This window comes from Rutidosis leptorrhynchoides, chromosome 6 (genome assembly GCF_046630445.1).
Source record: "Rutidosis leptorrhynchoides isolate AG116_Rl617_1_P2 chromosome 6, CSIRO_AGI_Rlap_v1, whole genome shotgun sequence".
Classification (NCBI taxonomy): Eukaryota; Viridiplantae; Streptophyta; class Magnoliopsida; order Asterales; family Asteraceae; genus Rutidosis; species Rutidosis leptorrhynchoides.
In genome coordinates, this window is record NC_092338.1 from 323,691,857 (window position 1) to 323,708,651 (window position 16,795).

Sequence of the window (16,795 nt, forward strand, 5' to 3'; positions counted from 1 at the left end):
CTACCTATGTGGGCATGTGCTTGACTTGCTCTAAAGTTAAAGCTGAACACCAGAAACCTTCTGGGTACTGCAACAGCCCGAGATTCCCGAGTGGAAGTGGGAACGAATTACCATGGATTTCATTACGAAGTTGCCAAAAACTGCGAATGGCTATGATACGATTTGGGTGATTGTTGACCGTCTCACCAAATCAGCTCACTTTTTACCAATGAAGGAAACTGATAAGATGGAAAAGCTTGCTCAGTTGTATTTGAAGGAAGTTGTTTCAAGACATGGTGTGCCTGTTTCTATTATTTCGGATCGAGATAGCCGTTTTACTTCTAGATTCTGGAATTCGTTGCAAGAAGCTTTGGGAATGCAATTAGACATGAGTACTGCTGCTTACCATCCTCAAACAGATGGACAAAGCGAGAGAATGATTCAAACGCTCGAAAATATGTTACGAGCCTGTGTTATTGATTTTGGAAAAGGATGGGACCGAATCCTGCCATTAGCTGAGTTTTCATATAATAACAGCTACCATTCAAGTATCCAAGCCGCACCGTTTGAGGCACTCTATGGGCGAAAGTGTAGATCGCCAATCTGTTGGAATGAAGTAGGTGACTGACAATTGACTGGACCCAAAATTATCCACGAGATGAACGAACACATTGTAAAGATTAAGCAAAGGCTAGAGACAGACCGAAGTCGTCAAAAGAGTTATGCTGACGTCAGAAGAAAACCGTTAGAATTCCAAGAAAACGACATGGTTCTGCTAAAGGTGTCATCGTGGAAAGGTGTAATACGCTTTGGCAAACAAGGAAAGCTGAGCCCAAGATATGTGGGGCCTTTTAAGATCATCGAACGTATTAGGCCAGTGGCCTATCGACTAGAATTACCTCAACAACTCGCTGGAATACACGATACGTTTCATGTGTCGAATTTGAAAAATTGCTTAGCGAAGGAGGGCCTTATCATCCCACTTGATGAAATCCAAGTTGACAACAAACTGAACTTTATTGAAAAACCCGCGGAAATCATTGACCGGAATGTCAAAGGACTTCGTCAGAGTAGAATACCAATCGTCAAAGTTCGATGGAACGCGCTTCGAGGACCCGAGACTACGTGGGAACGTGAAGATCATATGAGAGAGAAATATCCTCATTTATTTTCAAACGAAACGCCAGATGGCGGTAACGACCAAATTTCGGGACGAAATTTCTAATAACGGGTAGGTACTATAACACCCAAACTTTTTCGATCATTTTTTTTATACGAACGAACTTGAAACTTAGGTTGTCCAAAGCAAACTTGCTCGGTTAGAAAACCGAAACTAATGAAATGGGTACGGGGTTACATAAACTAACGATCATGGCTCGTCATCATCATAAAAATTTAACGAAGGACTAACGCGAAAAAAATGTGCAGGGACTAAAATGCACATTAATTAAAATGATAAAAATTAAAATATACATATATATATATAATATATATATAAAAACCGAAAAAAATATATAAAAAATATATATATAATCGGCTATATAAAAAAAATTAATAATAATAATAATAAATAAAATAAAGTTAATTATAGATAATTAAATATTAAGTATAAAACTTTTATCCTAATCCAAACTAAGACTAGTCCTAAACCAACTCAAAGTAATCCTAATCTAAATCAAAAGAGATAAAGCATAATCCTAAACTTAAACTAATTGTAATTTAACTCTACACTTAAACTCTAGAATTTTTCTAGCTATCCTATAAATACCCCCTCCCCCTAATCTACCCATTCCCATTCACAAATCACCTCACAAAAATCACTCAAAACCCTCCTCTCCCTCTCCAATTTTTGGCACCCTCAAGCACCACCACCCTACCACCCTTCGGTCACCACTACTGAACCATCATCACCACCTCAGGCTGCCCAAACAGCCCCTCTCTTACTCCTGCTGCTGCTGCGTTTTGGCAGCCAAAACCGCTACCTCCACCCCACTTTTAGCTGCTGTCTGCAGCGTAGAAACCCGCCCAAAACCACCCTCAAACAGCCCCTGCAGCCTCCTGTTTTTGCTGCTGCTGTCCGCCGCAGAACACCACCAAACCGCCACCTTTTTGGCCACTTTTTGTCACGTTTTTGCTCCTGTTTTGCTACTGCTGCTGTTCGGATTCCTGTCCCCATCAAACACCACTTTCCGTTGCTCTAAAACACATAAGGTATCCCTAAAAACTTATAAACTAATGATACTTTTATTTTGTTTTAACTCTTTAAAGTTACTAGTTTGTATTATGATAAAAGGTCAAAGTTTATAAGTAATACTAATATAATGGATGTGATTAATGAGTAAACTTTAAACATGAACACATGAAGATAATTAATAACATGATCATGAACATGAACATGAACATGAAACTAAATAAACTTATGAATATGACTAATAAAATAAGTATTGAGTAATGATATGGTTATTAAAATATGGATGAACACTTGAATAGATTGTGATTAATAAAGATGTGTTTAAAGATTATAATCTTGATTGTTCAAAAAGATTTTGAAAAATTGAAAGGTGGAAATATGCATGCATGCAAAGATGGTTATGTTTAATGATAAGATTATGATCTTAAGTATTAATAAAAAAATATTAGTAGTATGAATATTAATGATATCAAAGATTACGAACATGTTAAAAATATGAAGTTAATTTAAGTATTGCGATACGAAGATGATAAATATTAATATGGACTATGATAGCTATGAACATGAATAAACTAGATGGATTAAAAGTTGGTGAAAGATAATACTTGAATCAAAATATTGAATGGTAATTTAGAGATGAAGGAAAGTATTATGATTTGACATTATGATAAGGATAGTGTATTATAACTTGAAAATATTTTATTTGTAAAACCCTAATACGGATGTGATATTGTGTATATATGAAAACATATTGATATATATGGAAGATTATGTTTATGCGTATATGTAGATATACATGTATACATGAGTGCACGCATGTATAAATGTAGATACATATATACATACCTCATAATTAGAAGTATATGTGTATGTGTGTAAGTATATATATGGAAAGAAATAATCAAGTGAAGTATTCCTATACTCACTAGAACATAATCACAAACAAATAACGTGTGACTATCACGAGACTCACCGCTACTCACGGTTTCTAGTTTGGGATAAGGTTGTGGATCTCGAATGTCACGACTTAAAGTCGGATCAAGAGTCCTGGCCCCCGGTTACATCTGGCTGTCCATTGACTTACTTGATAGCAACGAGGATCGTTTGAGTTATGCAACATCTAAACTATGGGAATGATTAACATTGTAAACTCTACAAAGGACACCGGTAATATATATGAACATATATATTAAACACATAACTATAATGATGATGATGATGATGATGATGATGACCATGATGATCCGACTAACCTAAACCTAATGATGATAGGTTGACAACTTTGGACTACCGCTGCTATTTACTATCATACTGTTTACTGCGCTCATAAGGTGAGTCATAGCCCAAACTTTTTAATTGTTTTATAAACTATTTTCGGGGTGAGAATACATGTCTTTTTCTGTTTTACAAGTAGACACAAGTACTAAACTTACATTCTATGCTGAGTTATAACCGAAAATCCCTTAGCTTTGGTAACTAGTAACTACCAGTTTAGGAACTGGTGGGCGCGAATAGGTGTATATGAATCCATAGGGCTTGACATACCCGTCCGGGCTAGTCGCGCTAGCATAAGTCGGGCGTATACTATTTGAGGTAGTACACAGTGGTTAAGTGTACTTAGAAACAGGGGTATTAAACAAATGTTAAGGCTTAGTTACCGGGTGCTCAAACTTATAGAATCTTTTTTATATTTTTAAAGATGCCGGCAAAGCATGCAAACAAAATCTTGTGGTCTATAATCTACACTTTATACTACTTAAACGTATGATTCACTCAACCTTGTATTGACGTTTTTACATGTTTATTCTCAGGTAATTAGGGAATGCTTCCGCTCTAGCTAGTAAGGCAGTATAGGTCATGCATTTGGAATGAAGATTTGTTTAAACTTTGATAGTCGCATTATGTCTTTTCATTTTAAATACATTTGGTTTTGATTAGTACTTTGTTGGTTTTCTTTAAGTTATGTAAACACTTTGGTTTTTGAATAAAATGCCACTATTGCTTTTAAAACGTTGCATATAGCTTGCACCGATCAGACTTTGACCTCTGGTAATACAGCACGTCAATGCCACATTTTGACGGGGTATTACAACTTAACATCAGTTGCGACGAAGAAAACATCTACTGTTATCGTTGCAAAATTATTATTTGGAGCTTCTGTTTATTATATATGGCAAGAAAGGAATAGAAGACTTTTCATGAAGAAGACTATGGATTGTGACAAAGTTAAGGAGTCGATTTACTCTACGGTTTGGATGAAGATTATGGCCATTAATTGGAAGAACACGAAGACGGTGCAAACAATGAAAGCGGATTGGAAAATACATTAGTCACTGTAGTTGCGTTCGTTTATTGTTTTGGTGTGGTGTATTTTTGGCTCGTTGACACTTTTGAGGCACGTCTCTAAGTGTCGTCCTTGTACTTCATTGTAAATATTCGTTATCTTAATATATTTATCGGGTGAATTCCCTTTAAAAAAATCATATTAAGTTACTCCCTCCGTCCCAGATTAATTGTTCCCAGACAAAAAACACACAGTTTAAGAAATGTCATTATCACACTGTACTTTTTCTGTACCTTTTTCTTACTTTACTGTTTTACCCTCAACTAATTAATTAGAAATCTCTCTCACCTTTGTAATTTAATTAATTCATTAGGGACAATATTGTAAACTTTATCAAAATTACTTTCCATATTTGGAAGTGGACAATTAATCTGGGACGTCTCAAAAAGAAATACTGGACAATTAATCTGGGACAATTATGTTTTGTTCTGTCATTTTTGATACTCTTCTTTCATTTGTATTATGTAAGCTGTATTATTTTCATAGATAGTTGTTACGCTTTTATAGCGTTCTAGTCCACAAGAATCAATAATGATTTGTATCATTGATCTTAACTAAAATCATTCTCGAGTAGCTTCATGTAATGCAATCACTTCGGCATGATTTGATGATGTTGCAACAAGTGTTTGTTTTGAGAACGTCATGATATTGCGGTGCCTCCATTTAGGAATACATATCCAGTTTGAGATTTAGCTTTATGTAGATCGGATAAATAATCTGCATCTGTATAACCAAACAAATCTTGTTTCGAGTTGTTAGAATAAAATAATTATAAATCAGTAGTTCCCCGAAGGTATCAAACTATTTGTTTGATCCCATTCCAATGTCTTTTGGTAGGGGTTGAGCTGAACCTTGTCAACAAATTAACTGCAAAAGAAATGTCAGATCTTGTATAATCTATAAGATACATAAGAACCTTAATTGCACTAAAATATAGAACTTCCGATCTGTTAAAATTTTCATGATCTTCGCAGGGATGAAATAGATCAGTGTCAATATTGAGTGATCTAACAACAATGAGTTTGTCTTTAAAAAAAATGTTTTAAAATCTTTTCGGTATAAGTTGTTTGATGTACAAGTAAACCATTAGGCATATGCTCAATTTGCAATCCAAGGTAATACTTGGTTTTTTCAAGATCTTTCATTTCAAAATAATTCTTTAGAAGTTGAATGATTTCATAGATCTCTTTATTTGTTCATATGATGTTAAGAACATTGACATAAACAACTACGATCTCATATCCGAACATTGTTTTTATAAAACATACGTGCAAAATAAGTTTATATTTATACCCTTTTCTTTTATCAAGTAGTCATTTAATCGGTTATACCACATACGTCCCGTTTGTATAAACCCACTTAGAAATCTTTGTGATTTAATGGAATATATTCCCTTGGGTTTTACATTAGATGCTTATGATACCTTAACCCTTTAGGTATATTCATATATATATCACTATTAAGTGATCCATACAGATAAGTAGTAACAACATTCATGAGATGCATTTAAATAACTACCAGGTTGATTAAGTATCTAATAAGTAATTGTATCCATTACAGGAGGATAATTTTTCCTCCTAATTCATTTCTGGTCTTTGTGGGAAATATTGAGTTACAAGTCTAGTTTTGCCTTGTAACTTCATTTGCACATTTCTTTTCGGATAAAAATTCATTTGTATCCCATACGTTTCACATCTTTAAAAGTGATAACGATTGATCCGAAAACTTTTCTTTTATCGAGCGATTCTAATTCAGCTCTTATTGCTCCTTTCCATTGAGCTCAATCATGTCCATTTTGTATATTCAATGACAGATTTTAGTTCCAGATCATCATCTTTATTCATGATGTCATTGTAACATTATATGAAAATATCTCATAGAGATTTTAGTTTCATTTCGGTTCCATAATATTGCATAATTTATCGCAATTTTAGTATTTACATTTATCAATATCCTCTGCAGAAGGAATATTGATTTGTGGTTCTTCTTGAACACTTTCTCTTACCTCATTATCAGCTGATTTTCTTTTTCGAGGATTTTTATCTTCGGAACCAATTGATCTTCCACGTTTGATGCGTGGCAAAGACTCAACAGTGACATTATTGCCAGCTTTTGGAATTTCAGTTCGAGCTGGAGCATTTATCGCTGGTATATATGATTTAGTCACTTTTTTATATCTGTAAATGCATAAAGTAATTAATTTGCAAGTTCTTGCATATGCATTATTTTTGAACTTTCGTTTCACATTCTTTTGTGCGAGTTCAATATACCTTAATTGATGTTCACATCATGAAGCATCATTTTATTTTTTATTTTTATTTCTCCCCCTAATCTAGGGAACAATGTTTTATTAAAATGACAATCAGCAAAACGTGCTGTAAAAACATCACCCATCATGGGTTCAATATATCTTATGATTGAAGATGTTTTATATCCAAAATATATTATCATCTTTCTTTGAAGAACCATTTTATTGTGTTGTGGTGATACAATTGGAACATACACTGCACAACCAATGTTTTAAGGTAGAAAATATTTGGCTCTTGGCCAAAATCAAGTATTAAGTGAAAATATTTACGACTTCCACATGGTATAATGCGAATTAATGTCGCAGCATGTAAATTTACATGTCCACATATAAATATTGAGAGATTTGTACTCATTATCAATTGTCTAGTTATTAGCTGTAAGCGTTTATCTATTGATTCAGCTAAACCAATTTTGCGTATGCACATGAGCAACTGGATGTTCAACAACAATCCCTGTAGATATATAATGATCATTAAATGCTTGAGATGTTAACTCACCAGCATTATCAAGTCTCATCCTTTTAATGGTGTAATCAGAATAATGTGTTCTCAATTTAATAATTTGTGCAAGAAACTTTGCAAATGCCATATTACGGCTTGATAACATACAAATATGAGACCATCCGCTAGATGCGTCTATTAGAACCATGAAATATCAAAATGGTTCACATGATGGATGAATTGGTTCATATATCTTACCTTGAATTCTTTCAAGAAACATTTGTGATTCTTTTTCACAATATACTTTTCATTAATCACCATATGTGCTTTCCATTAATCACCATATGTGTTTTTTTTTTTTTTTTATAAATCACCATATGTGTTTTTTTTTATCATATATCCTTTTCACCATATACGCTTTTAATCATATGCGCTGTGTTTTTCACCATATGCGCTTTTAATCATATGCGATTTTCATCATATGCGTTGTGCTTTTCATCATATTCGCTTTTTATCATATGCGCTTATCATATGCGATGCGCTTTTTATCATATGCGCTTTTTTATGTGAATAGTAAATTAATTAATTTCGTTTTACTATTCATATGAATTAATTTAGATTTACTATTTTGTTAATTGAGTAATATATATATACATCATATACTTGTGACTCCGAAGGCTCAAATGAATTTGACCATATATGTAGTGACCCGAACTTTTCCATGTTTATATATATTAATTGAGATTGATATTTACATGATTAAATGTTTCCAACATGTTAAGCAATCAAACTTTTTAAGACTTGATTAATTGAAATATGTTTCATATAGACAATTGACCACCCAAGTTGACCGGTGATTCACGAACGTTAAAACTTGTAAAAACTATATGATGACATATATATGGATATATATATAGTTAACATGATACTATGATAAGTAAACATATCATTAAGTATATTAACAATGAACTACATATGTAAAAACAAGACTACTAACTTGATGATTTTTAAACGAGACATATATGTAACGATTATCGTTGTAAAGACATTTAATGTATATATATCATATTAAGAGATATTCATACATGATAATATCATTATAATATAATAATTTAAAATCTCATTTGATATTATAAACATTGGGTTAACAACATTTAACAAGATCGTTAACCTAAAGGTTTCAAAACAACACTTACATGTAACGACTAACGATGACTTAACGACTCAGTTAAAATGTATATACATGTAGTGTTTTAATATGTATTTATACACTTTTGAAAGACTTCAATACACTTATCAAAATACTTCTACTTAACAAAAATGCTTACAATTACATCCTCGTTCAGTTTCATCAACAATTCTACTCGTATGCACCCGTATTCGTACTCGTACAATACACAGCTTTTAGATGTATGTACTATTGGTATATACACTCCAATGATCAGCTCTTAGCAGCCCATGTGAGTCACCTAACACATGTGGGAACCATCATTTGGCAACTAGCATGAAATATCTCATAAAATTACAAAAATATGAGTAATCATTCATGACTTATTTACATGAAAACAAAATTACATATCCTTTATATCTAATCCATACACCAACGACCAAAAACACCTACAAACACTTTCATTCTTCAATTTTCTTCATCTAATTGATCTCTCTCAAGTTCTATCTTCAAGTTCTAAGTGTTCTTCATAAATTTCAAAAGTTCTAGTTTCATAAAATCAAGAATACTTTCAAGATTGCTAGCTCACTTCCAATCTTGTAAGGTGATCATCCAACCTCAAGAAATCTTTGTTTCTTACAGTAGGTTATCATTCTAATACAAGGTAATAATCATATTCAAACTTTGGTTCAATTTCTATAACTATAACAATCTTATTTCAAGTGATGATCTTACTTGAACTTGTTTTCGTGTCATGATTTTGCTTCAAGAACTTTGAGCCATCCAAGGATCCATTGAAGCTAGATCCATTTTTCTCTTTTCCAGTAGGTTCATCCAAGGAACTTAAGGTAGTAATGATGTTCATAACATCATTCGATTCATACATATAAAGCTATCTTATTCGAAGGTTTAAACTTGTAATCACTAGAACATAGTTTAGTTAATTCTAAACTTGTTCGCAAACAAAAGTTAATCCTTCTAACTTGACTTTTAAAATCAACTAAACACATGTTCTATATCTATATGATATGCTAACTTAATGATTTAAAACCTGGAAACACGAAAAACACCGTAAAACCGGATTTACGCCGTCGTAGTAACACCGCGGGCTGTTTTGGGTTAGTTAATTAAAAACTATGATAAACTTTGATTTAAAAGTTGTTATTTTGAGAAAATGATTTTTATTATGAACATGAAACTATATCCAAAAATTATGGTTAAACTCAAAGTGGAAGTATGTTTTCTAAATGGTCATCTAGACGTCGTTCTTTCGACTGAAATGACTACCTTTACAAAAACGACTTGTAACTTATTTTTTCGACTATAAACCTATACCTTTTCTGTTTAGATTCATAAAATAGAGTTCAATATGAAACCATAGCAATTTGATTCACTCAAAACGGATTTAAAATGAAGAAGTTATGGGTAAAACAAGATTGGATAATTTTTCTCATTTTAGCTACGTGAAAATTGGTAACAAATCTATTCCAACCATAACTTAATCAACTTGTATTGTATATTATGTAATCTTGAGATACCATAGACACGTATACAATGTTTCGACCTATCATGTCGACACATCTATATATATTTCGGAACAACCATAGACACTCTATATGTGAATGTTGGAGTTAGCTATACAGGGTTGAGGTTGATTCCAAAATATATATAGTTTGAGTTGTGATCAATACTGAGATACGTATACACTGGGTCGTGGATTGATTCAAGATAATATTTATCGATTTATTTCTGTACATCTAACTGTGGACAACTAGTTGTAGGTTACTAACGAGGACAGCTGACTTAATAAACTTAAAACATCAAAATATATTAAAAGTGTTGTAAATATATTTTGAACATACTTTGATATATATGTATATATTGTTATAGGTTCGTGAATCAACCAGTGGCCAAGTCTTACTTCCCGACGAAGTAAAAATCTGTGAAAGTGAGTTATAGTCCCACTTTTAAAATCTAATATTTTTGGGATGAGAATACATGCAGGTTTATAAATGATTTACAAAATAGACACAAGTACGTGAAACTACATTCTATGGTTGAATTATCGAAATCGAATATGCCCCTTTTTATTAAGTCTGGTAATCTAAGAATTAGGGAACAGACACTCTAATTGACGCGAATCCTAAAGATAGATCTATTGGGCTTAACAAACCCCATCCAAAGTACCGGATGCTTTAGTACTTCGAAATTTATATCATATCCGAAGGGTGTCCCGGAATGATGGGGATATTCTTATATATGCATCTTGTTAATGTCGGTTACCAGGTGTTCACCATATGAATGATTTTTATCTCTATGTATGGGATGTGTATTGAAATATGAAATCTTGTGGTCTATTGTTACGATTTGATATATATAGGTTAAACCTATAACTCACCAACATTTTTGTTGACGTTTTAAGCATGTTTATTCTCAGGTGATTATTAAGAGCTTCCGCTGTCGCATACTTAAATAAGGACGAGATTTGGAGTCCATGCTTGTATGATATTGTGTAAACACTGCATTCAAGAAACTTATTTTTGTTGTAACATATTTGTATTGTAAACCATTATGTAATGGTCGTGTGTAAACAGGATATTTTAGATTATCATTATTTGATAATCTACGTAAAAGTTTTTTAAACCTTTATTGATGAAATAAAGGTTATGGTTTGTTTTAAAATGAATGCAGTCTTTGAAAAACGTCTCATATAGAGGTCAAAACCTCGCAACGAAATCAATTAATATGGAACGTTTTTAATCAATAAGAACGGGACATTTCAGTTGGTATCCGAGCGTTGGTCTTAGAGAACCAGAAAATTGCATTAGTGTGTCTTATCGAGTTTGTTAGGATGCATTAGTGAGTCTGGACTTCGACCGTGTTTTCTTTAAAAATGATTGCTTAACATTTTTGTTGGAAACTATATATTTTTAACATATGAATATTATGTGATATATTAATCTCTTAACGTGTTTGATATTATGTGATAGATGTCTACCTCTAGAACAAGTCCCATTGACTCACCTAATAATAATGAAGAGTCAAATGTAAATTGGAATGATTCGTGGACTGATTCACAAGTTCCCGAAGAGGAACCGGAAGAAGAGTGGGAACCGGAAGAAGAATCGGAACCGGAAGAAGAATCGGAACCGGAAGAAGAAATTGAACCGGTGGGGGAAATAATAAAACGGTTAAGTAAAAGAGAATCCTCAACCAACCGACCAAGGTTAATTATGGTCAATGGTGTTTCCGCCAAGGAAGCAAAATATTGGGAGGATTACCAATTCTCCGATGAATCGGATTCCGACGAGAATTCCGATGATGTTATAGAAATAACCCCAACTGAATTTAAAAAGGCAAAAGAAAATAATAAGGGAAAGGGCATAAAAATAGAGAAATCTAATTCCAACCCCGATGAACTTTATATGTATCGTCAACCCCCGAAGTCCTTAAGTTGTAACAATGACCCGGGAACCTCTAAACCACCAGGTTTTTCTAAACCAATGTGGACAACGATGGCTCGTATTAGGGGAACATCATATATCCCTAGAAACTTGGCAAAACGAACCAAAACCCAACAAGAAGAAACGAGCGAGTCGGAATAAGATAGTTGTATTCGTGTGGTGTAATATATGTAATATAGTGTGCTTATGCTTTATGATATATGTAAAAATTGCTTGTATTAATAAGTATTTTTTTTATGAATCTAACTCTTGTCTATTTTACAGTTTAAAAACACAAAATGGATAGACAACCCAATATTTTAAGAGACCTACCCGGAGACATGATTGATGAAATCTTGTCTAGAGTCGGTCAGAATTCCTCGGCACAACTATTTAAGGCGAGATCAGTTTGTAAGACATTCGAAGAACGTTCCAAGAATGTCTTGGTTTATAAGAGACTTTCTTTTGAAAGATGGGGGATATCACATTGGGAAACCCATAAGTTACGATGTGTTTACTTTGACGCATATATTGCGGGGAACCCAAATGCTATTTTACGCAACGGGTTAAGAAATTATTTTGACTCAATATATCCGAATATTGGACTTCGTGATTTAGAAAAAGCGGCTAACATGCAACATAAAGAAGCATGTTATGCTTACGGATTAGTAATGTTCGCTTCTCACCAATGTGAGAACAAGAACATCGGGCTACAACTATTAAACAAAACGTTTCCACAAGTGACGGAGTCGGTAATTGGGGTAAGAAATGAGGTTTTTAGATTATTACGGGACTGTTGGACATTACGTAACCCTCGTCCCTTTGATGATGTTACAACACGCTGTCTTATCAACGGCCATAACGGTTATGTTGCACAAGACCAAGGATGGGAAGTAGTCCTAGTAAAACCAGAATGCATGACTTGTTTCTGGACGTATGAATTACGTGTCTTTATTGCCTTTGCTGAACGACTTGTGAACTAGCTAGAATTGTCTTCACAACTATCTTGTATCAAAGTTATTGTGTGCTATATTTCATGCTTTATGTAAAATAAGCGGTATTGTAAGTTTGTAAAATATTGTATAAAAGTTTGAACGCGAAATATTATTATAATCAGTTTTTCATATAGAATTGTAGTAGTTGAATTGTATATTAGCTACTAAGTATGAACTTAACGGGTAGGTACTACCCGAATTTAAACTTATAAAACGCTAATATGAAGAAAAAGCTTTTATAAATGAGTTCATATTATGCTACGAAATACTATTAACTACTCTTAATATTCTGTATGATTAACTTGTTCCATTTAACTATTTTGAAGGAAATGGCACCAACTACTCGACACACCGTGAATATGAATGAAGAGGAATTCCGTACTTTTCTAGCTTCAAACATAGCCGCAGTACAGGCTGCGCTACATACCAACAATAACCTTGGATCTAGCAGTACAGGAAATCGTGTAGGATGCACCTACAAAGAATTCACTGCCTGCAAACCTTTGGAATTTGATGGAACCGAATGACCGATCGGATTGAAACGGTGGACCGAGAAGGTTGAATCGGTGTTTGCCATAAGTAAGTGTACTGAAGAGGACAAAGTGAAGTACGCTACGCATACCTTCACAGGTTCTGCGTTAACATGGTGGAATACCTATCTAGAGCAAGTGGGACAAGATGATGCGTACGCACTACCTTGGTCAGCATTCAAGCACTTGATGAACGAGAAGTACCGTCCCAGAACTGAGGTCAATAAGCTCAAGACAGAACTTAGAGGGTTACGAACCCAAGGATTTGATATTACCACATACGAAAGACGATTCACAGAATTGTGCCTATTGTGTCCGGGAGCATTCGAAGATGAGGAAGAGAAGATTGACGCGTTTGTGAAAGGATTACCAGAAAGAATCCAAGAAGATATAAGTTCACACGAGCCCGCCTCCATACAACAGGCATGTAGAATGGCTCACAAACTCGTGAACCAAATTGAAGAAAGAATTAAAGAACAGACTGCTGAAGAGGCCAATGTGAAGCAAGTCAAAAGAAAGTGGGAGGAAAACGGTGATAAGAATCACCAATACAACAACAACAACAATTACAACAATAATCGCAACAATTATCCCAACAATCGCAACATCAATCGAAACTACAACAAACGGCCCAACAACAACAACAACAACAGCAACTACAACAATCATCCCAACAACAATAATAACCGCAACAACAACAACAATCAAAAGCAGCTATGCCAAAGGTGTGAAAAGAATCACTCGGGGTTCTGCACCAAATTTTGCAACAAGTGTAAAAGAAATGGTCATAGCGCGGCGAAGTGTGAGGTCTACGGACCAGGGGTTAATAGAACGAAAGGAACAAATGGTGTCGGAACGAGTAATGGCGGAGCAAGTAGTGTCGGAGCAAGTTATGCCAATGTAGTTTGTTATAAATGTGGAAAACCAGGCCACATTATTAGAAATTGCCCGAACCAGGAGAACACGAATGGACAAGGCCGTGGAAGAGTTTTCAATATTAATGCGGTAGAGGCACAGGAAGACCCGGAGCTTGTTACGGGTACGTTTCTTATTGACAATAAATCTGCTTACGTTTTATTTGATTCGGGTGCGGATAGAAGCTATATGAGTAGAGATTTTTGTGCTAAATTAAGTTGTCCATTGACGCCTTTGGATAGTAAATTTTTACTCAAATTAGCAAATGGTAAATTAATTTCAGCAGATAATATATGTCGGAATCGAGAAATTAAACTGGTTAGCGAAACATTTAAGATTGATTTGATACCAGTAGAGTTAGGGAGTTTTGATGTGATAATCGGTATGGACTGGTTGAAAGAAGTGAAAGCGGAGATCGTTTGTTACAAAAATGCAATTCGCATTATACGAGAAAAAGGAAAACCCTTAATGGTGTACGGAGAAAAGGGCAACACGAAGCTACATCTTATTAGTAATTTGAAGGCACAAAAACTAATAAGAAAAGGTTGCTATGCTGTTCTAGCACACGTCGAGAAAGTACAAACTGAAGAAAAGAGCATCAATGATGTTCCCATTGCAAAAGAATTTCCCGATGTATTTCCGAAAGAATTACCGGGATTACCCCCACATCGATCCGTTGAATTTCAAATAGATCTTGTACCAGGAGCTGCACCAATAGCTCGTGCTCCTTACAGACTCGCACCCAGCGAGATGAAAGAACTGCAAAGCCAATTACAAGAACTTTTAGAGCGTGGTTTCATTCGACCAAGCACATCACCGTGGGGAGCTCCTGTTTTGTTTGTCAAGAAGAAAGATGGTACATTCAGATTGTGTATCGACTACCGAGAGTTGAACAAACTTACCATCAAGAACCGCTACCCACTACCGAGAATCGACGACTTATTTGATCAACTACAAGGCTCGTCTGTTTATTCAAAGATTGACTTACGTTCCGGGTATCATCAAATGCGGGTGAAAGAAGATGATATTCCAAAGACTGCTTTCAGAACACGTTACGGTCATTACGAGTTTATGGTCATGCCGTTTGGTTTAACTAATGCACCAGCTGTGTTCATGGACCTTATGAACCGAGTGTGTGGACCATACCTTGACAAGTTTGTCATTGTTTACATTGATGACATACTTATTTACTCAAAGAATGACCAAGAACACGGTGAACATTTGAGAAAAGTGTTAGAAGTATTGAGGAAGGAAGAATTGTACGCTAAGTTTTCAAAGTGTGCATTTTGGTTGGAAGAAGTTCAATTCCTCGGTCACATAGTGAACAAAGAAGGTATTAAGGTGGATCCGGCAAAGATAGAAACTGTTGAAAAGTGGGAAACCCCGAAAACTCCGAAACACATACGCCAGTTTTTAGGACTAGCTGGTTACTACAGAAGGTTCATCCAAGACTTTTCCAGAATAGCAAAACCCTTGACCGCATTAACGCATAAAGGGAAGAAATTTGAATGGAATGATGAACAAGAGAAAGCGTTTCAGTTATTGAAGAAAAAGCTAACTACGGCACCTATATTGTCATTGCCTGAAGGGAATGATGATTTTGTGATTTATTGTGATGCATCAAAGCAAGGTCTCGGTTGTGTATTAATGCAACGAACGAAGGTGATTGCTTATGCGTCTAGACAATTGAAGATTCACGAACAAAATTATACGACGCATGATTTGGAATTAGGCGCGGTTGTTTTTGCATTAAAGACTTGGAGGCACTACTTATATGGGGTCAAAAGTATTATATATACCGACCACAAAAGTCTTCAACACATATTTAATCAGAAACAACTGAATATGAGGCAGCGTAGGTGGATTGAATTATTGAATGATTACGACTTTGAGATTCGTTACCACCCGGGGAAGGCAAATGTGGTAGCCGATGCCTTGAGCAGGAAGGACAGAGAACCCATTCGAGTAAAATCTATGAATATAATGATTCATAATAACCTTACTACTCAAATAAAGGAGGCGCAACAAGGAGTTTTAAAAGAGGGAAATTTAAAGGATGAAATACCCAAAGGATCGGAGAAGCATCTTAATATTCGGGAAGACGGAACCCGGTATAGGGCTGAAAGGATTTGGGTACCAAAATTTGGAGATATGAGAGAAATGGTACTTAGAGAAGCTCATAAAACCAGATACTCAATACATCCTGGAACGGGGAAGATGTACAAGGATCTCAAGAAACATTTTTGGTGGCCGGGTATGAAAGCCGATGTTGCTAAATACGTAGGAGAATGTTTGACGTGTTCTAAAGTCAAAGCTGAGCATCAGAAACCATCAGGTCTACTTCAACAACCCGAAATCCCAGAATGGAAATGGGAAAACATTACCATGGATTTCATCACTAAATTGCCAAGGACTGCAAGTGGTTTTGATACTATTTGGGTAATAGTTGATCGTCTCACCAAATCAGCACACTTCCTGCC